This window comes from Ambystoma mexicanum, chromosome 2q (genome assembly GCF_040938575.1).
Source record: "Ambystoma mexicanum isolate Mex_15411 chromosome 2q, UKY_AmexF1_1, whole genome shotgun sequence".
Lineage (NCBI taxonomy): Eukaryota > Metazoa > Chordata > Amphibia > Caudata > Ambystomatidae > Ambystoma > Ambystoma mexicanum.
The window spans coordinates 445,070,131-445,091,747 of NC_090924.1; positions in this window are offsets into that span (position 1 = coordinate 445,070,131).

Genomic DNA, 21,617 nt, shown 5'->3' on the forward strand with positions numbered 1-21,617 from the left:
CGGCGATGGCCCGCTTAATTGACTTATTCATGGTTAAATACCTCTTTGTGGAATTGAATGGTAGATGTGTGGGGGATATTCCACCAAACCTGTCATTTAAAACTGGTCAGAGGTTTAACATTTTAGATCGCCCGGAAAGTGATCACAACCCTCCTCTTCTGAAGTGGCAGTTGGGAGAGTCCCCTTCCCCTGAAGGCTGCGCATCTGAAACTCTGATCCAGCTTCATCCAATGCAAAGAATTCAGAACGCTGAGATTATCGCCCTGCATCAAGACAGGGAATCCCTTTTTATGCACAGCAATCTTTTAGGATCCCAGGCTCAGTTGAAGTGATTAACTATGTTATGCGTTTACAGACCCATATCCATAATATTCCCCTGTGTGTTTCATACGGTAATAGCATCGACACAGGCATTAGCAGTTGATGCCGACTGCAGACAGGTTAAAAGGCTAAAAGTGCTCCCATTCTGGCGTCTCTGGGAGCGCACTTCATCCGACCAGCTCTGTTTGCTTAAGTAAGCTTTGAAGGCTTTTTGAAATAAAAATAATAAAGAGAGTCAATTTACTCAAATGCAGTGGGATCTTCTGGATATGTCTGTCTGTGAAAATCACCCAAAGAACATCTGGAAGATGGTGGACAAAAGGTCTTGAGGGAGCCTTGAGGGAAGTTTTCAATGTATTGGTGGACTGGTGGGTTCCAGCCCTCCTTCAGGTTTTCAACTCAATTGCTAACACTTGTGTGCTATCACACTCGTGGAAAAAAGTCGAATAGTCCCACTGTTTAAAAAGGGTATTGCTTCTGTGTGGACGGTCCTATAATCACCTTAACCCAAAATAGGCCCACCACTTGAGAAGTGTGTGAACGTTTGTCCATAAAGCAAGTTCATTGTACAATCAGCTGGGAGGAGATAGATGACGCTCTAGAATTAAACTAACCTGTGTCACTCTGAACCACACAAACTCTACACATTATATACATTTTGAAACAGTTAAAACACTCCCACAGATTTTATTACAAATCATCCCCCCACACATGACTGGTCCAAAGTATACAAAAGAAATCCAATGTTCTCTAATTCCCACATTGTCATTGGTCACATTTATCTAACTACGATCATCATTGTCAAACCAGCAGATAACCGCACTCTCAACCCAACCACGGAAGCCACAAGCAGACAACCCTTCCACCTTGGATGTCAGGAGATGCCTACTTTGATTAAAAAGGCAACCTCCAAGCAACCTATGGGGGAAGAGGGTTAGGTAGAGGTTGTGGATAGGTACAGGGTTAGGGTAACCCGAAGGAGGCTTAGGAGCAGAGAATGGATGGGTAAGGGGAACACAGGATAAGTACACCAAACATTAACATTTAATCTCACTTGTTTCCAGAACTTCTTCACAATCTTGGCAATGTACCTGTTTTATAACCCTGATTTATCTTGTAATCGTACATAGCATAAGCATAAACATAAAAGCCACATGGAATGGTACTCCCAAATCCATACCCACTCCCCCTGAAGCAGTTTTGGCAGTATACAGACATGTTCTCTACTCATTTCCCAGCAAATTATGTGCACCACATTCACATTACTGCCCCTAGTTAATCATGAGAGCATATCCAAGTTGCTAAAACACAACTTTCACATTTCTGCCCCCAGTTCATTATGAGAGCATATCCAAGTAGCCCAAACTCAATTCCACTTTTCTACTGTACTACCTATTGTCCATAACTGTTAATTGAAGACTTTCTGCAAAAGAAATCGAAACAATGCCATTTACGTTTGCCCCTTTAAACTTAGCTAAATAATGTTCATGAAAATGGCAATCAAAATGGCAGTTGACCCTTAACTGAAGCCCTCGAACCTGCGAGCGAGTTCAGAGGCGCTGACAAAATCTGCCAGTCAACAAGGATATCTCCTGCTGGTTATAAGTTCTTTCATCGCTGGGTATTATAACGTCTGCCTTTCTAACGAGTACATAATAACAAAAAAAAGAGTCATCAAAATTGTTTTGGGGGGGGGGTTCCCAACCTCCCACGCCCACCTATTTTTAACTATTCCAACCCCTTATCTGCCCTTTCCCACCCCCCATAAAATGTAGATGCCCCTTTTCGTTATTATGTACTTGTTAGAAAGGCAAACGTTGAAATAACTGGCGATGAAAGGACGGTATACGCTGCTGCTCCGCTCCGACCTGACACGTCCCCAATCACAGCATGTTGCGCTCAGTCGGGGAAATCACCACGTCACCCAGGAAAGATGAAACATAATCACTGCTGCGGCCCAGGGAAATGAAGCGTTGTCATCACTGTGGCCCGGAAAGTAAAGGAATCACTGCTGCGGTCCAGGAAGTAAAGAAATCACTGTTGCGGTCCAGGCTCTCTCCTACCACCAGCACGGGAGAACGCCAAGGCGGCGTTCCAGTGGAAATCCTCATAGCGGCATGCAAGCATGGTGTGCGTGCTCCCAAGTGCTAATCACAACCACCGGATAACGCCCACTGCCCGCTTATCAGAGCCTGCCGTACGTGACCTCTGCCTTGAGGCCTCTGGGAAATGTAGTCCCGCATCGGGGCCTCCACTTCCCCTTGCTCCAACACACTCTGGCACTGGCTGCTCCCACTCTTTTCCCTTCCCATTTCCTGACAATTAGCTCATATTTACAGCACACCCCTTTTTGGGATTTGTCCGTGGTAGGTCATGACATCATTACATAGTTACAGATTTAAACACAAACTTAATTCATTACAAGTCCCAGCTGGCCTGGACCCTTCTAACCCCAGACGTGATGCAAATGGTTTGCAAGGACTCTTCCAACAAAATGGGGTGGGGGGAGTATACACAAGTTTCCTTTGAACTAGTGATAACTATTTCACTCTCCCAGACTTCTTGGCGTCCTTGTGTCACTATACTCTTAACAATTACCAATTAAACACGCATGACCTCCGGACACAGCCTGAGAAAATAATCGAAACCCATAAAGTATCGGTCAACTCTGCCCTTCACTGTCCCTTCACCCCAGGTATATTACTCAGCTGCAAAAAAATGGCCGGATTCCCCTGGACAATAAATAACAAGCTCACATGCACTTAAAAACATTTCATCTCCTTTCCACTATAGTGCTTAAGCCATAAAACCCCAGCCTGGATGCAACTGACCATCTGATTATGTTGCAGCTACTCATTGCCTTCCCTCTGCCTCCAACCCTGCAAAACCAGATTTCCCGGTCACACAGAGTTCAACTCGCAAAGCCTGGCTGCAAGTCCTGGCCAAACTATGAAAAAGCACACGGCATACAGATTTGTGTATTCACCATGTACCTCAAATTGCCCTCAACCATGTGTCTCCTGAGGCCCCCCATGTATATGTGTTATTGCATGCATGTTCAAGACTATTGCATCCTCTTCCCAGTGGTTTTTTCATCTCCTTTCTTGCATGCGCATTATGTAGCTCCCCGTTGAACAGTTTCTAGGCGCTTCGTGACACACCATACCCATATTGCATTCATATTTCATCAGTGTTTTAGACATTTATCTTGCAGCATGCGTGTAATTTAAAATGTATCAACTTAAACACAATAATAACGCTAAAAGTTAACACATATACAATTCCCATAACTACACTAAATATATGTAAAATTGCAACATTGCCCCAACTTTGCCATTTCCCCAGTCATCAATATGGCGCACGTAACGTGAACCCCTCTTTCTCTCTTTCTCATTGGGAGCTTTCCTAACCACCTCAACACTTCGAACCCCCATTGTTATCGGCCAATTGCTCTTGTGGACATTTCTAATAAGATCTTTTCTGGTTGTGTGGCACTGCGTTTGGAAGAGTGGGCATTAGATAATGCTATCCTCCTGGATACACACGCAGGCGTTCGTAGCGGCTTTTACACAATCAATCAGTGTTTTATACTAAAAACGATTGTGGAGAAATATACTAGAAGGAGGAAGAACTGTCTTTTTGCTGCTTTCCTGAACCTCACGAAGGCCTTCGACTCGGTAAACCGTAATCTTTTGTGGGCAAAACTCCGAAGGATTGGGGTCTCGCCCAGGCTCCTCCAATTAATCGCTCTGCTTTCAGGATACCTCAGTTAGGGTTAGGTGCGCTGTTAATCATAAATATTCAGGAGATTTTATGACTAACGTTGGGGTGAAGCAGGGTTGCCCTTTTGCATCACTTTTATTTTCCTGATTTCTTTATGATTTTAACCCTCATGCGGCGCATCGAGGTCTGATTCCTACTCTTTTAAACCGTGTGGAATTCAGCAGCGGTTTTATCATACGATGATGATACACCACTCTTGGCCTTAACACCTGGTGGGTTACAGTGCAGTTTAGAGTACCAGTATAATAATTTTTCAGAGCATGGGCTCAAATTGATTCTCCTTAAAACCAAGATACTCATTTTTGGTAAAGAGAAACGAGCATTTAGCTGGGTTTTGAACAACTCACCCATTAAGGTGGTGGATGAATATAAATACCTGGGCTTGGTGTTCTCTAAAAGGGGAGGTAGGAGAAGTACATAAACCCGGTGGCTAAGCGAGCGTCCGTGAGTTTAAAGGGGCTCTTTTGTTTTTATTTTAATTTTGGTGGGAAACGTTTGGATAAATGTCTGCATGTTTTAGGGCCAAAAATGAATGCTGCATCCTCTATGGCGCATTGTTGAATTCTGGTCTGCGGAGGATTACGGGTCTCCCTTCTAGATCTCTGGGGGATGCTTTAAGACATGAGTTGGGGCTCTTTGGTTTATCCTTGCAAGCAGAGATTTTTAACATTTTTGTTTTTATATTCAATTGAACGCCCCTTTAACCCAAATGTTACAATAGCACTGAGAGACTCTATGCATAATGTCGGTAAAGACCCCAAGTGTTGGTATAACAGGGGAAATCGGCCTACTGAAAGGAATGAGATTGGGGATGGACCGAAGTTGGGGGGTTTTACTTGCAGCAAGCGCAGGTCTCTCCTTCAAGAGATACCTGCAGAATTGGAATTTGACGCTTTCAATGTGAGAAGTATGAAATGACCCTCGCTGAAATATTATGCCCCGATACCCAAACGGGAGGGTCCTGTTTCTGTTATAACTAAGGCTAAGGCTGCTGACTTCCGCAGACATATCCTAATGGCCAGGTTAAATGAGCTCCCGGTTAAATTAATGGCACCATGGTTGGGTTTGGAATAGGTTTGCCGTGTGGTTTGAGGTGTGGAGAAGATCTCCTGCATTTCTTGATGGATTGTAAATTTATGATTAAATTAATAAAACCGTGGCTAAGGCCTCACCTCATCAATAATCAATAATGCACAGGCGGGGACACATGTTTTTTTATGCACAGTGAAGATGACAAATGTTTAACTGATGCAGCTCATTTTATTAAGGAGGCCTTATATGGTGTTTATACAAACAGGTCGCTGGTGAAATAAGACATTAGCCCAATATTTTAACGTTTTTAATTGTATTTTAGGTGTGTTTTTCTTGCTGTTGGGCTACGTGCAGTTGGGGGTTTTAAATGTTGTTATTGTTCTATTTGTTTTTTAATGGTCCATGTGGGCTCCTTGGTGCGCGTCATCAGACAAAGCTGCATCTAATAGGCAATTATGTGAAGAAAGACAATACTGGCTCTATCTCTGAGCTGATGTGCACCTGGTACTGCAGACATGGGCTAAGAGGATAGTTCGAGGTCATTGCTTCTAACAAACTATAACTTGATTCCAGACATGTTGGCGCCCAACAAAGTTCCCCACCCTCTTTTTAGCTATGTTGTTTTATCCCTCCCGGCACCTCGCAGCACAAATTACGCAACCTATGGTGAAGGCAACTGATCCCTGTTTTCAGATCTTTTCTGATTGATTGGGGGTCTATCCGTTTTATGGTTGGTGGTCTTTGCCTGACTGATACCTTGGAATGCTGGGGGTCTTGGAATGAGGGCTCTTGGGTGATGTGACTTAGAGTTAGGACAGGGAAGGTCAGAGGCTCATGCCCTCCTTCTTGTGGGATCGCTTTTTGCTGAGAGCTCTCAACCCCTGTGTAGCCTTGCAGGGCGCCTTCCTTCTGTAATACGAAATGTTGGTAACCTGAAACAATGAAGGATCTATGAATCTCTGCAGCTCTGGCCTTTCCCACTGATGCCCAAGCTGCACCCTATTCACACAATTATTTCTATGTGTGTGGCTCAGTGCTACTCCCCTGGTTGCAGCACAAAGTTAGGCCTTGATTCCAATATGGCTGCTACTATCTAAGATGGCGTTTGATTCCCCATGTTCGCTCTACCAAAAGAAACCCCCCATCCTCCCAGCGCTATGGGCCTTGCCACCAACACCCTCCCCATCTCCTCTCCCTGAGTCCCTACTACACACTTCCAGGCCTCTGCCTCACCTGAAAGCTGGGGGGCCTGGGAAGATCGTCCCTCCTTTCCAACAATTGTAATTCTGAATACAAAATCTTCTTCTTCGTGTGTTAGGGTATTTTCTTAGCCTCATCCAGGTTAACGGTGAGTGGTTGGTAATCAACCTGAACTTCTTCCTCATTAGATAATATCTCAGATGGATTACAGCCCAATTAATTACCAAGGCCTCAAGTTCCACATTGGCACAGGACTGCTCTCAGGGAAAGAGTTTTATATTGTTGTATAATACTGGATGCTCAATCCTGTCATACTCTTGAGAGAGCATTGCACCAAAACCAACTTCGGAGGCTTCCATTTGTAAAAGAAACTCTTTATTGTCCGACATCTTAAGGACTGGTTGCTGACAGAGGATGGTCTTTAGGCCCTCGAAGCTTGCTTGTTCTTTCTTATCCCAAGTGTGTTTTTGGAGTTTTGAATTCTTTAGCTTGTCCATGAGGTTAGCCGCCAATGTGGAGTAATTTGGGATGAATCTTCTATAATATCCGGTGTTGGTGTTGTTGTTTGCTGCACAACTTTCACTTTCTCAGCTTGTGGTTGGATTAGGCCATTTGTCAGGGATGGCCCTCTATAAAGAGTGGCACAGGACACCCAGAAAGGGTTTGGGTGGTTGTGCCAAAAATAAGTGGACAGATAGGTACACACACAGCAGAAAGGAAAGAGAACGAAGAGTAGGCAAGAGTAGTAAGGGGAAAGGTACAGAATGAATTCCCTCTTGGGGTGTATGCAGATATAGGAAAAGAGTATTCCACGGACCTTAGGAAATACTCTAGCCTTCTGCACAGTTTGCTATAACAGAGGCCCACGCTGTTTGCTCATGGCTTGGAACAGCAGCTATGGGTGTCTGTAATGTAGAAACGAGACAAGGGAAGGGGCAGAGGTTGACTGATGGGAACCAACAGACAAGCTCTGTACAAAAGGGTCTACAAACAGTCCAAGAGAAGATACTTACAGACAAATACAGGAAAGGAGGTTGATAGCAAACTAGCAGAAGGAAAATGAAGGGAAAGTCGTGTAACAGGATAGGATAGCAGAGGACAGTAAGGAACAAGGATGAGAGCTCAGAGGAGCAGGAAAGCAATGAGCAAGCCCACAGGAGCAGGGCTGTAAGGTAGAGAGCCCAGAGGAAAAGGGCTTAGGGCAGCAGATTAAACCAGGCTGCACGGCAAGGAACCCAGAAGGGCAGGGCAGCAAGGAGTGGGCCCTGAGGGGCAGGGCCGCTGACCGTAAAATGTTGCAGAGGACTGTAGAGGGCTGCTAGGCCGAGAACCCAGCGGAAAAAGGTAGGTAGTAGGCAGTGGAGCGTGATAAGATGCAAAGTAGGAAGCCCAGAGGACAAGGGCTGTAGGCAGCCGGAGTGAGGCAGGCTGCAGAGCAGGAAGCCCAGAGGACAAGGGCTGAGGCTGGAAGACAGCAGAGCGTGATCAGCTGCAATGTAGAGAGCCCAGCAGGGCAAGGGCGGAGGCGGGAAGGCAGCAGAGCGTGATCGGCTGCAATGTGGAGAGCCCGGCAGGGCAAGGGCGGAGGCTGGAAGGCAGCAGAGCGTGATCGGCTGCAATGTGGAGAGCCCGGAGGGCAAGGCTGTGAGGAAGAGAGCCTGGAAGGCTATGGCTGTAGGCAGCGAAGAGTAACAGGCTGCAAGGCAGGAAGCCCAGAGGAGCTGGACTGAGGCAGGGAGCCCAGAAGGCTAGGGCTGTAGGCAGCAGGGTGTAGCAAGCTGCAAGGCAGGGTCCAAGCAGGAGTGATGGTAAACAGCATACAAAGATCCGTAGAAAGACACGAAAGGTGGAGGAAGGTCTCTCAATGCAAGAGGCTGAGCCACTGCAGGCAGCAGCCTTTTATACTGCCTAGCTCAGCACAGAGGCAGGCTAATTGGTTGCACCTGGCTAAGCACACCTGCAGACAATCGGCCACCTCCCTCTCTGTTCCTGAGCTGGTGGAAGCAGAGCCAATCCCTAGGGCTTCTGGGGGGTGTAGTTCCTTTGATGACCAATAGGAACTGCCAGGAATCGATGCTTATAGCCAAGTGCATTGTGGTATGCGTAGTGTGTTGAAAAAAATAATAAAGCACCAAAGTCTCGCAAATGGGAAATAAAGTCCCCAAAGTAAATATAGATTGATCCAAGAGTCTGTTGTAAATAAATGATAAACAAATAGTCCATATTGAGCGCAAATGGATGCGCCCATGGCGCAGGAATGACACCATTTCCAACAAATGATCCAAGATATTTTACAACGGAATGGGCCAAGTGACACTTTCGTGGGTTTGCTCTTAAACTGGCTTTGCTAAGACTATGGGCGATAGAATACTAGTGTTGTGCGTGTTCTAGCCAGGTGTTACTGTGGACCACTATATCGTCCAGATAAACAGAAAGCAGTATACGGTTTTAACACTCTGTCCATTAGCCATTGAAAAGTGGCAGAATCTCTGTGTAACCCAAAGGGTAGGACTTTAAATTGAAACAGGACTTGTGCAGCCAGCAGCAGCCAATAAGCTAGGTGCTAATTATCTGCTGCATTATCTCCCTGCTGTTCTACTTTCTAGGATTGGATATTGTCTCTCAAACAGAGAGAAGATTACTAATCATAGAAAGTGGACTTTGGCTTCAAGTAAGTATTGCAGGATGTGTTTGGCTGAAGCTGAATAGCTGGTTTTCAGCCTAAATTTGTCAGAATACTTACTTGAAACCGAAGTTTCGGTACACCCCTACTTCTGACACCACTTGTGGTGAGTCAGACATAGGAGATAGACGAGAAGAGATGTTCTCTATTTGACAAATTTGGACAATTTGTCCTTTCTTCCCAGTGAAGAACCACACCCTTTGAGGCTATGGAGGTGAGCCGGCTAAGCAAGGCGCTCCGTAAGGGTCGGGCTAAGCAGAACCTCATGGGAGTGACTTCCCTCTAGAGAAAAAGGACTCTCGTTCCTACAAGGAACTCCCTATGACGAATACACTGTCTGCATATATGGGAATAGAAGAGACTGATGTTACTTCTGTTTTGCAACCAACAAATACAGATATTGCTTTATATCATTGGCTCAAGGTAATACTGGCATTCCCTTGATCTCAGCAACTGACAAAAAGCTACATGCCTCTTTGAAGTACAGCGGCGAGAATAAAGGGTGGAGGAAGAATCCTATGCAGAGGCGAGCCTCTGACATACAGACGCCATGGAGCGGCAGAGCCACGCTACACTGCGGAGCCAACGGTAGCGTGTAGAGATGCAGAGAGAAGACAGAGATGCCGGAAGGCTGGTGCAGAGAAAGGCGATACAGCCAAGAAAGAGACAGGGGCGGAAGTACAGTCTTACCTGGTGGTGTGACCTCGCTAAAGCCATAGTGGGTCTGGGACCAGGGAAACTGCGGCAAGGGCAGTACAGAATGGAGTAACGAATCCTCCACTTAGCAAGCTATTAACGCAGAGACTGCTGAGTCAGGCAGAAGCAGTAAAGCAGCCGCTTACGTGCCGGCGGTGCCATGGAGAAGGGCAAATTGCAACATCCCCGCTGGAACGCCATCCTGCTGGAGCACAGAAGGTACCAAGGTTGCCCAGGGTGGAGGGTGAAGACCGGAACGAATCAGAGAGAAAGAAACTGGCAAGGAGGGTTGCGGGAGCCCTAGAAACCAGAGTATTGAATGCTGGCAAGAAACAGCAATACAACCAGAGATGTTAAGGAAATGCCAGAGGGCCCAGGGGAACGCTCAAGTAACACTTGTGAAAACATAAGGAGAAGAGAATCTGGAAGGTTAAATTCACTTGTTCAAGATATAAAAACCAATGCAGAGAAAGTGCCCAAGGTGGTGGAAAAGGAATAAGGAAAACATTCCTTCACGTTTGACAGACATTTGACCTATACAGAAACCTACAAGCCTATATGAAGAGGCTAACAAGAGAGCTAAGAACATTTATTTTCTGAACTATTTTTATACATACTGAAAACCATCTCCAAACAGAGATCCAAAGGACAATTGGTAGAACGAAGAGAATTATCACAAGCATATCCGTAAAGAGATGATAAGACCCAAGAGCATTGTGAAAGAGCTACAAGAGCTTACCAAGGATATATCCAGAGACTATTCCAGAAGATTGTATAAGCAAAGATATTGAGTGAAGATAAAAGAAGACCAGGGGAAGAAAGACATTGGGCCTCATTACGAGCATGGCGGTCTGGGAAGTACGGTACCTGTAAGCTACGGGCTGTGCTCGCAGGTGCCTGACAGTCCGCCAGGTTTTTCCTGGCGGGCTGACTGGCACCCGCGAGCACAGCACGTCGCATGCACCGGCACCTCTGCATGTGCCGGTGCATCCGACATCCTATGGGGCCGAATGGGGATGGGGAGTCCCATGCTACCGGCACACGCAAATGGGCAATTACCAGGTCCGCCGAGCTCTGCATGACCCGGTTCATGCCCATTCACGGGTGCCAGAAAAAATGCAACTCCGGCGGCAGCAGTGCTGTTTTTAACAGCACGGCTACCGGCAGAGTTGTAATGAGGCCCATTCTCTTGGCATCATTTGGGTTGCTTATATTAGTGGTAGGGTCAGGAAGATTTAGGTTTGGACTGAGGAAACTTTACTTTGGGGCTTCCTGATGACCGACGAGCTCCTTTAGTTCCTTTAGATAGGCAGGGAAATCCCTCTAGCAGTAGGGGAAGATAGGCCAAGTATAGAAGGTGAAAGGCATTTGATACCCTTTGGGACAGACTATTGCCCCTAATTCCCCCCACCCCACCCTCTACCAATGTAAAACTAGCCTCAAAATCAGGATTAGCCTGGAGATATGGATTGGATGATATGGCGGGGGTCATAGCCTGACTTTACACAATCACAGGAATAATTCCTATACAGTGAAAGAGTGGGAGAAAATAACAAAAGGGTTCTGGAAAATACCCTATTACCTCTACCCCAAGAGGTAGAAGCCTTATAAGCAACTGAGCGGTGTTAAAGAGGTTTTGGAGAAGCAGACCTTCCCATAGTGGAGACTGTGAGGGGTCAGCAATGCGAGGCGAGGACAACTGTTTGATAATTGTTCAAAACATGCCATTTTATTAAAGTAACAATGCTATCAAATGCCTCGCTATCCCTACACTGATAAGAATTTCCCCTTCTAACAAATCCAAAGTGGAAGCACTCTAACTGTCCCTCACACCAAACCTCAAACTACAAAAGAAAATATATGGCAATTCAATTAGCATCAACAATATTATTCACAGTTTCTTGATACCCTTTTAGTAACCTGTCTGAATTCCCTTCCTCAGGATTCAAGGTATATTCAGCTTCAATGTTCATCAAAAGAAATAAGGAAATCCACAATCCACAAAGGTAGCAACGTCTCAATTCAATTCTTGAAGTCTCAATGCTAAGGTAAAGTTTTTGTTAACCAAAGTTCCACCAACAATAACATAAAGTTCTTCTTGGTGAAATAAAGACTTTCCACTTTCTCAGAATAGCATAAAATAGCATCAGTGTTATTGCCAGCCACAATGCTTTGCCACCATCTCCAGTTATCCAAGAAGACTTCACACAGTTCAAAAGAAATAAAACTTCTATAAATGTTAGTGAAACACCAGTCTTGGTTAACAGTTATTATCTCTCTTCACAAGGTCAGGATTCACAATAGGAATATCTCTCAGGATGACTTCACAATGCTGCTGCTTCTGCTTCAACAATTTCACTTCTACTAGAGTTTACCATGAGGACATTCTCATTTGCCTCATAGCATTCCACCTCATTTAGACTACTGAAGTCTTGCATCTACAGACAACCAGATATACCACCACAGCTTCAGTACATTGAGATTCAAAACATGTTTTAGTTCTGAAACGATCGACATTAAGGCACTTCAACACCTTCAACCAGGCAAGGCACTCTTTCTCTGAATATCTCCCTTCAACAGGGTCAGCCTCTTTGCCTCTCTTGTCTGTCTGCCACACCAACAACCTAAGTTTGCCTTTATGACCCACTTCTCTCTTTCTCTTACAATCCTTGGCAATATAGGTAATGTCAACTTCAAATAATCTGTATAAGCAGCAAGGTTTCCCGTCCCCAACTTTGCCTTCACCTCTCTGCCAACTGTTTGCCAAATAATTACCCAGACACCTGTGTGCCACTCTCTTGACTTCAGGTAATGCCTGCACACTTATATCTTAGGCAAGATTGAACTTCTATTGGGCTCACAGTAATTGTTAGATCGTTTTCTGGCTTTGAGAAAGGCTGCTTTCAATCTCAGTAAGGGAATTCTCTTGGCTTGGGCAATGCTTGCGCTCTCTCCAACTGCAGGTACAATGTTTAAACACTTGACTTTATTTTATGAACAATGGTTGTTCGTGTGAATAAAGAGGTAAAGTTCACTCTTCAGTTTGAAAACGAAATTAGGCAGACATGACCACCTCTTCACAAGATTTATACATTTTAAATGTTCAACAATGGTTTTCTGCAACGTTCATTCTGCTTAATGAGACACACGACCACTTCTTTATAAAGTTTAAGGGTTTAACAATGGCCTTCAGCAGCGTTTGCTTTCACGCGAGTAAAAGAGATTTCTGATCACACGCAAGTGCTACTTTCCAGTGTCCCCTTTGTTAGGAACATAACGAACAATTTCAGTGCACTTCTGCTTCTATGTATGTGAACGTTAAGCTGGATACTCTTGCCAGCAGTGCTCGCGCAAGGAATCAGAATGCCAGGTTTGACTCATCAGCTTCTGTGATCCTCTTTCCATGTGTTGCACAGCTTCTACTGCTTCTGGCTCACTTAGGACTCACACCCTTCCTCGCTGAAGGTATCTACGGCCCGTGCACTCGATTATGGAGCCCCTCTCGCTCCTGAGACCCACGACTTGCCAACAACTCCTCGCCTTGGTCTCCGATACGTTTCCTGCACAGGAACCACTGCAATCGGGCTCACAAGGGGAAACACAGCCTCCCTTCATGGCATCCGCTGCACAGACTCTGCACTTCAGAGTTTGGGTGAACAGGGCCCTTAGAGAACATGCAGCTGAAATCGGCTGTATTAATGTTCTTACGTCCCTCTGGTTCTCGTACTTCTGCTTGTTTTGCCAACACTGTGCTTTCTTCTTTCTGCCTCTGCTACTACTGCACGCACTCTAGTCACTATTTCAGCTCCCTCTTATTGCCTGCACCTGAGGGGGCCTTTTATGTCTCCCAGGTTCCTTCAGTTGTGGGCTTTTAGGCTTAATTGCCTGACTACTGCTGCAGCATGCCTCTTCAGTCGTCTTCCTCTTCCCAGTACTCATGGGATTATGGGACTTGTAGTCTCCAACAGCAAAGTTAGTTCTTTTAATCCTCTGCTGTTTGGTAAACAGCTATCAAAAGTGTGGCATTACGGGAAAGTTTAACAGGGGGGTTTCCCAGTCTTCCTGATGTGTTTCCCCCGCCATGGGATCCTCCCGCAGTACACCACCCCCAGGATCGGGATCAGGAAGCGTCTGCCTTTCCCTGGCCACATGAGAATTGTCCCAGGCAAGGTTTCTGGGAGGAATCATTGCTGATTTATTTTTTTTATAAAACATTGTTTTTTATTAACATTTTTGTTCACTTCTAACACATCACAAACATATCATAATACCAATATGTCATTATGAGCCCGCTTCCCACTGCCCCCCTCGTGCAAAGTGTCGTAGCACTGAGAATATTGTGTCTGTTATATCTCTCTTTGACCTTCAGGTACACACTTCACAATCACTTTGCCTCTCAGACAAGAACAAAAGCACAGATCAGCAAAGACCTTGGGACTTCAAATCATCCCCCATTACCGTTCTCCTTCCCCGGGCCCTCTAGTACATCTTTCCCCTACGTCCAATTCCACCACCCCTCGTGGCTTACATCTTCAACCCATCCCTCCTCTCCATATTCTGCCTGTGGTAACCTTCTCACTGTTTACAATCCGCTCCTCCCCCTTCAATCTCCTTCCCCTTCCTCCTCCCTTTTGGCAATTAGGGGACCCCATTCCTCTTAAAACACGGCAAGGCTGTCATTCACTATGGCCATTAGTTTTTCCATAGTCATTATATCCTGGAGTTTTAACTCTGTCTGCTTTCTTCGGAAGAAATTCTCCCTTCCATTTCTGGGCTATGGCAATTCTGGCAGTTCTCAACATTACTTCTATCAGTCTAGTCAGTCAAAAATCTATCCTCATCGGGAGATCCAAGAGCATCTGAAGAGGGTCCAGTACCAGCTGTTCCCCCACTAACTTCCTTGATCCAGCTCAGGAGCTCCGTCCAGAACAATTGGACCCCTGGACCTTTCTACCACATATGTATGAAAGGTCCCACCTGACCACATAATCTAGGACACTTGGGCGAGGCCCCCTGGGAACATTTTTAGAGTATATCCCAGGATCTCTATACTACCCCTGAACGATTTTAAAATTGTGCTCCATCATAGCCGTGAACAGGTTCCCATGAAAGGCTATTTTATATATCCATTCCAAGTCCTCCCTGTGACTTCCTTCCCTGTAATTTCTTCCCAAATCTTCTTGATGTTTTGGCTTCCCCCAGGTCCGCAGAGACCAGCACCCTGTATAACCGGTATAACATCCCCTTTCTACTCGTCGCCATGTTTATTACTGTCTCAAAAGAAGTGAGTTGCCTGTGTAGCCGGTCTTCCCACTTGGGCGCCATGAGTATCTTTTTCAGTCTTAAATAATCAAAGATTGGGAGTTTTGCCTGCAGCATTTCCTCCTGCAGCTCCTCCATGGTTTTGAAGTTACCAAGGTGGAATAGCTGACCGGTTCGCTCTAGTTCCCCATCTGACCATTGCTGGGAGTACTTAAAATTCTGTTTATCAAGGGCTATCCGTGGAACCCAGACTGAGGTCAGGGGGGAGGGCCACGTGGACAAGGCTTTCATCATCCTTCCCCTCTGCCAAATCGCCCACTTCTGGGGGCCAACGGGTAATCCCTCACCTTCCTGAGATGCGCTTCCAGGTCTTCCAGGAATGTACAATAATTCCTCTGATCCTCTCTCATGAGCTCAAACAAGTCCCTCAGCTGGGAAGCCCGGTAGTAGCTCTGGAAATCCGGGAGACCAAATCGACTGTGATCCTTGGTTGAGACAAGGGCGATCTTTTCAGTCTCCCTTTCTTATTACCCAAGATGAACCTATACATCATTATATTTAGTTCACTAAACATCTTCTCTGGGACGATCACTGGAAGTGATATAAAATGAGAAAGGAGACAGGGCAGTATTTTCATTTCCACCAAGATCATCTGGCCATACCATGATAGATCGAACTGCCATTTTCCACCATCTCAGGAATGCTCTGATTTTGTCCAACATGGGGGTGAAGTTCGCCTTCACCAGGTTTGAAAGATCTCTAATAATGGTTACCCCCAAATACTTTATGCCTATCCTTTCCACCTTCATTCCACATATTCGTGCTTCTAAATAGATGTCAGCTTGCCCCCTCTTCATCAGCATCATGTCATGGCCACTTGCCCAGGATCACAGGAGCGGCACCATTAAGTGGAGGGAGCAGGGGGCATTATGGGTCCCACACGTCCCTTTGGGACGTTTATACATGGGGGGCCTGGTTGGACGCAGTCGTGGCGCCTTTGGCACCAGGCTCATGGAAGGACTTAAACAGGACATTTTCATTAAGGGCAGAAGTGCTTGGAATGGAATGGAACTCTTTTATTATGGGCATGAATACTCTTAAGAACATCTCTTTTGTGTGTAACTAGTCCGGTGTGGCCTCCATCTGCATCTGCACGTGCAACTTCTAGGAGTGGCAGGGTCTGGCAAGCAGGACTGACCTTAGGGGAGTGGCCTTAAGAGCTCAGCCATAAAAGCCAGCCCAACCCCAAGGCACACGCTTTGCATTATTCTGCACCTCTCGCCTGGGATTCATATTACCTGGAGAGATCCTGCCATCTACATCTATACTTACCATCTGGAGGATCCTGCTGTCACCTGTACGTTTCTTCCTGGCACTGCGGCTCACCTGCAAACATCTCAGAGCGCAGACATCTTCTCCCTGGCATCGCGGCTCACCTGCAAACATCGCAGAGAGCAGACATCTTCTTCTTGGCAACGCGACTCACCTGCCAACATCTCGGAATGCAAGCAGCATCATCTGGGCACCCCGGCACGGCGCACTCCATCTGAACTCGCAGCACCTGCAAAACAAAGGCAAAAGACAAGGTTAGACACTTAACAGACATTACGTTAAGGGTGTGCTGCCATTAAACTTCGCACCATCCCTAAAACCATCACTCACCTGCTGATGTACATCGCGGTCGCATCCATCTTCCGCTCGGCCGCATTCCGTGCCTCCACAGCCGTTGTTAGGTCGCATATCCATCTTATTGGAAGAAAACAGAGAGGAACTTTATTCAGTGAAAAACAACATTGAGAACAATAACATCAAGACATTGAGAGAAAGCAGAAAGAGGGGAAAAGACAAGAGACATTGAGAGAAAGCAAAAGGAGGAGTTTAGTCACGGCTGGACTGAACTATTACTCAGGAATCAGTGAAGGAACTCGATTCCATCAACAAGCTCCCCTGCCAGAAGTAGCAGGACGGAGAGCTCATCATTCACATTTACCAGTAGCAGTGCCAACGATTATCGCCGCCCACAGCTGATCCACAGGGGACGAAACCAGAAAAGGGTGACCTAACTCCAGGGAGGGCTACAATCGGGCCCCAACGCCTCAGCAGAGACCATGTGAGCGTAACACATGACCAGGGATTTGTCTGCACTCATTTTCAGGCCCGTAAACACACCAAATTGGGAAATGCGTAAAGCTAATTCCGAGGCAAGAATTCTACGGGTCAGACTGATAGGCTAAAATCTTGTCCGCAAATAATAAGAGTTTAAATTAGACTCCCCCACAGGTAATCCCCTTTACACTTGGGTTGGATCTAATGGAGATGGCCAGGGGCTCCATAACCAAAACATATAGCATTGGGTTGAGGAGACAGTCCTCTTCTTCAAAACCTCCATCATGTACCCCCATTCTACCCGGAGGAAGGCCTTTTCCAAATCAACAGCGACCAGGCATGCTCCTCCTCCTCCTTCGTCTGCCCCGTACATTAGATCTATAGTCTTCCTGATGTTGTTGGCACCTTGTCTACCTCTATAAACCCCACTTGATCCCCATGCATTAGGGTGGGTAACACCCCCTCAATTCTATTGCCCAGCAATTACACCAGGATTTTACCATCTACGTTCAGTAGGGAAATCGCCCTATATGAGGCTCACTGAGCCGGGTCTCTACCCTCTTTAGGTAGTGCTACAATAATGGCCTGCTAGAACTGCATTAAACACCCTTGCCTAGAATGGAGCGACGGTTGATCTATATTGTTGTAGAACCGCACTGAGTAGCCACCACCCTTCGTTGTTGTACCTCCTTTTATCCCTCTAATCTTTGTCTCGACCTCCTCCATCCCTACTGGATCTTCCATGGTGGCAGCTATCTCGCCAGAGCGACTCGGAATGGACAATCGGCAGAGGAACTCCATAGTGTGGCAACCATCCCCTGTATATTCCGAGGTATATAGACGTTCAATGAAGGATTTAAATTGTTCCCCAATCCCCTCTGCATCATATACCATGGGACCACCGGGCACCCTAATTTCCGAAACCATTTTCTTCTTGCGTTCCTCCCGCAACTTCCAAGCCAGTATCTTGTCGGCTTTTTCCCCCTTCTAGTAACGTTTTCAATTTGGCTTTGTATCTTCGGAGCCTACTCACTTCACCAGCGTGCAGGGGAGATCCTGATAGAGAACCCATTCTAATTCCTGCTATCTTCTCCCATAAATCCACCTCTTGTATCACCCTCTCCCTTTTCTTGTGGGAACCTATTTTAATTAAAACCCCACGTATGTTGGCTTTGAACCCTTCCAACGAGTTGTGATGCCCCACATCCCCTTTATCATTGTGTTTGAAATAAGCTTTAACCTCTGAGTAGGGCTTGTGCTATTACTTTATCCTTGAGGAGGGCATCATTACACATGTATCTCTGCCCCTTTGTGACCCCACCGCCGAGTTACCCACTACATTATCTAGGTCATGATCCGACCATGGGAATGAGTCCACCCGAGAACTAGAAATCAGTGTATCGTCAATTAAGATTAGATCTTTTCTTGAATAAGAAGTGTACGCATGGGAATAGAAAGTAAAGGGCCTGCCCCCCACCTCCGATTCCATCCAGGAGTCAGATATCCCAAGATCTCTATTCACCTACCAACACCTCTCGGAGACCTTAGCACTGATCCGGCGTACCACCACTTTCCCCACTCTGTGTCGGTCCTTCACCTGGTCTAGAACCATGTTAAAGTTACCTCCCACCACCAGGGGATCCTAGACAAAGCCCATCAGCTTGTCCCTGACCCCTCACCAAAACAATTGACCTTCATTGGGGAAGTAGATCGGCCCCACCATCTTCGGGCCCCCTGCCAATTTGCCTTTCATGAACATAAACCTCTCCTGGTCTGCCATCTGGGCATCCACCTTGAAATTCAAGTGACTGGACAACAGAATCACCACTTCCCTTTTTTTTACACTTTGTCAAAGCCCTATAAATGTCCCCCACTAGGTTTGTCCAGAGCGACGGTTCCTCCCCTGATGCCCAATGTGTTTCCAGAATCAACAATATATCCAGCTGAGCCCTCCTGAATTCCCTCAGCAAGAGGGATCTCTTTGTCGCTGAGTTTGCTCCCCTTGCATTCAGGAAGCCAATCGTTATGTCAATTCCCATGTCTATCTTGGTGATCGTTCTCCGTGCTTAGCCCGCAGCTTCTCTTATTGCTGCATACCCCTCCCACCAATTCCCCCAAAGTGTCCGGTCTTGATCAATCACCTAAGTGACCTCTGACCGGACCCCCAGTAACATACCTGACCTGTATGGCCTTCCAGTAACACTTCTCCACTCCTGAGCCCCAGTAACCACAACTGCCACAAAAATAATTGCAATACATTGAATTGATCAATCAAACCATCAAACAACCCCTCCCCCCTCAAATGTTTGTCGCCCCCACCTCTCATTTCTTATGTTCAGTCTGTCTCCCCCTCCCGTCTCAGCCTCCCCCATCCTCCACCAGACCCCTAATTAAGAACCATCCTCCGCTCCCTAGGCCCCAACTTGATCAGTATTCTACCCAGGATAGAAGGGACTGTGTAGAAAGTTGTTGGATGTAACCCTGCTATGACCAAGACCAAATTCCAACCCAACAAATCATACTTCCATTCAAGATGGGCCCCTCAGAGGGGTATTCAGTTTTCTAAATGTTCGAGCACCTGGAATGCAACGCTTGTTGACCTGGTGAAAGGTTTGTGGCTCTTCCTTTGCTTCGCCCTCGGGCCCCTAGATGTACTCTCACGGGTTCCAGCCAACTCCTCTGTAACTCTTCGCATATCGTCTTCAGTTATTCAGTGATGCTTGTACCGTTCGTTCTCAAAAGTTATTGAAAAAGTTCTCAAAAGATATTGAAAAAGTAAAGCCCCATATGTACCGGATATGTACCGGATGCCCTTGTCATTGAGCCATCTCATCAGCGGGCCACACCGCCTGTGTCTCGCCATCGTGTAAGATGATAGGTTCTAAAAAACGGTGATCTTGGTCTCACCCTGTTGGATTGCACCCACCCTCCTTTTCCGGCATTCCCAAAAAGCATAGGTTATGCCTCCTTTGCCTATTCTCAAAGTTGTCCATCTCTCTCCTCTCATATCCATCTGTGTTTCCAGGGTGTCCAAGGAATATTGGTTATGCTCAACTTGCTGTATCCTCTCATCCATTTTGTCTACTCTTTTTTGAATCAGTCTGTTCAGCTTGCCTCCAATATCTGCTCTCATTCCCGTAATTTCCTCCAGCAAGGAGGTAATGGGCCTCATTATGAGTATGCCGGTCCGGTAACAGCGGTGCCAGTAAGCTACATTTGAGTTCTGCGGGCGGGTGCCGTCCCGCCCGCCAGGTCTGACCTGGCGGGGGCGGAACGGCACCCGACCACAGACTTTCATGGAAACACTGGCCCCGTTATTAGCCGGTGTTTCCACCTTCCCCATTCCCTATGAGTCCTATGGGACTCAAATGGGAATGGGGTGTGACATTTTCCGGTGCCTGGCTTCAGGGACCGCCGGGGCTGTAATGCCCCGGTAATTTCCCAAAGCAAGGCACCGGAAAAATGTACAACTCCATTTTTACCTGCACGGCTACCGCTGGAGTCGTAATGAGGCCCAGTGTCTCTCTTAGTGGAGACCTGGTCACTTATTTCCCCCTCCATGACCCCAAGGGCGACAGAGCCTGTCGAGTATAGTGAAACCACTGAAGGGTAGATTTCCAGTCCATATGGAGAGAAACGTGCTATAAAAATAGTTGGATCATTTTGCCCAAAGATGTCAGAATGCTGGGCTTTCACTCATAAGGGAGGGGGTGACCACCACTTCGCTGAGGACCAGAAAAATAATTGAAGAAAAACTGGAGGGAGGGGGTCCAGGATCCGCTCTGTAGCCCCTTCCAAAAAGTGCATACGTGGAGTACGGTTTCCTATGTCGAGGCAAAGCGTAATGGAGTAAGTATATTCCCAGACCAAGAGGGTGCAGGGCACCACTCAAGGAGCACCGCCGTTCAAGGTTTGTTGCCGGCGTGCACCTTGCTGGGCTCCCCGGACTCCAATGGGCGGCCAGCGACTCACAGTGCAGCGAATGTTTATGCATGCCTCCCTTGTCAGCCCACGGTGTGGTTCTTGGTGCGGGCCCGTCTCCATTGCCCCGTGGCGCCGCTGCAAGTCTCTCTGGGGGTCCCAAGCAGGACGTCGCTGCGCCACCCCCGCTTCCCAGGGGCTGCTCCTTCATGCCATCCAAAGAACCCCCTGTCTAGGTTACCTCTACCAGCCGCAATAGGGCTCCAGCAGGAAGCGTCTTCGTAATGCCTCCAAGCGCAGTGGTGGTCCCGCCCCCAAACAGAGCCACTGACCGCAAGGTTGCAGGCCCCAAGGACGCTGGGGCAAGCCCTGTTCCCACTTGAGCACGGTTCCGGGGCCTACAACATCCTTCTCTCGGTCCGGGCCTCCTTGAGCTTTTCTCGGGCGTCAGTTGCTCAATACGCCCGCAACTTGCTCAGGTTCAGCACCACAATGGGGAGTGACTGCTATTCACTCCGAATCACCCTGGGAGGAGGTGAAATGGGGGGCCTCGAGACCCCTTTTCACTCAGGCTGTTGGGAGCTACTTTCTAAGGTGCGTTCATTGATGCGCC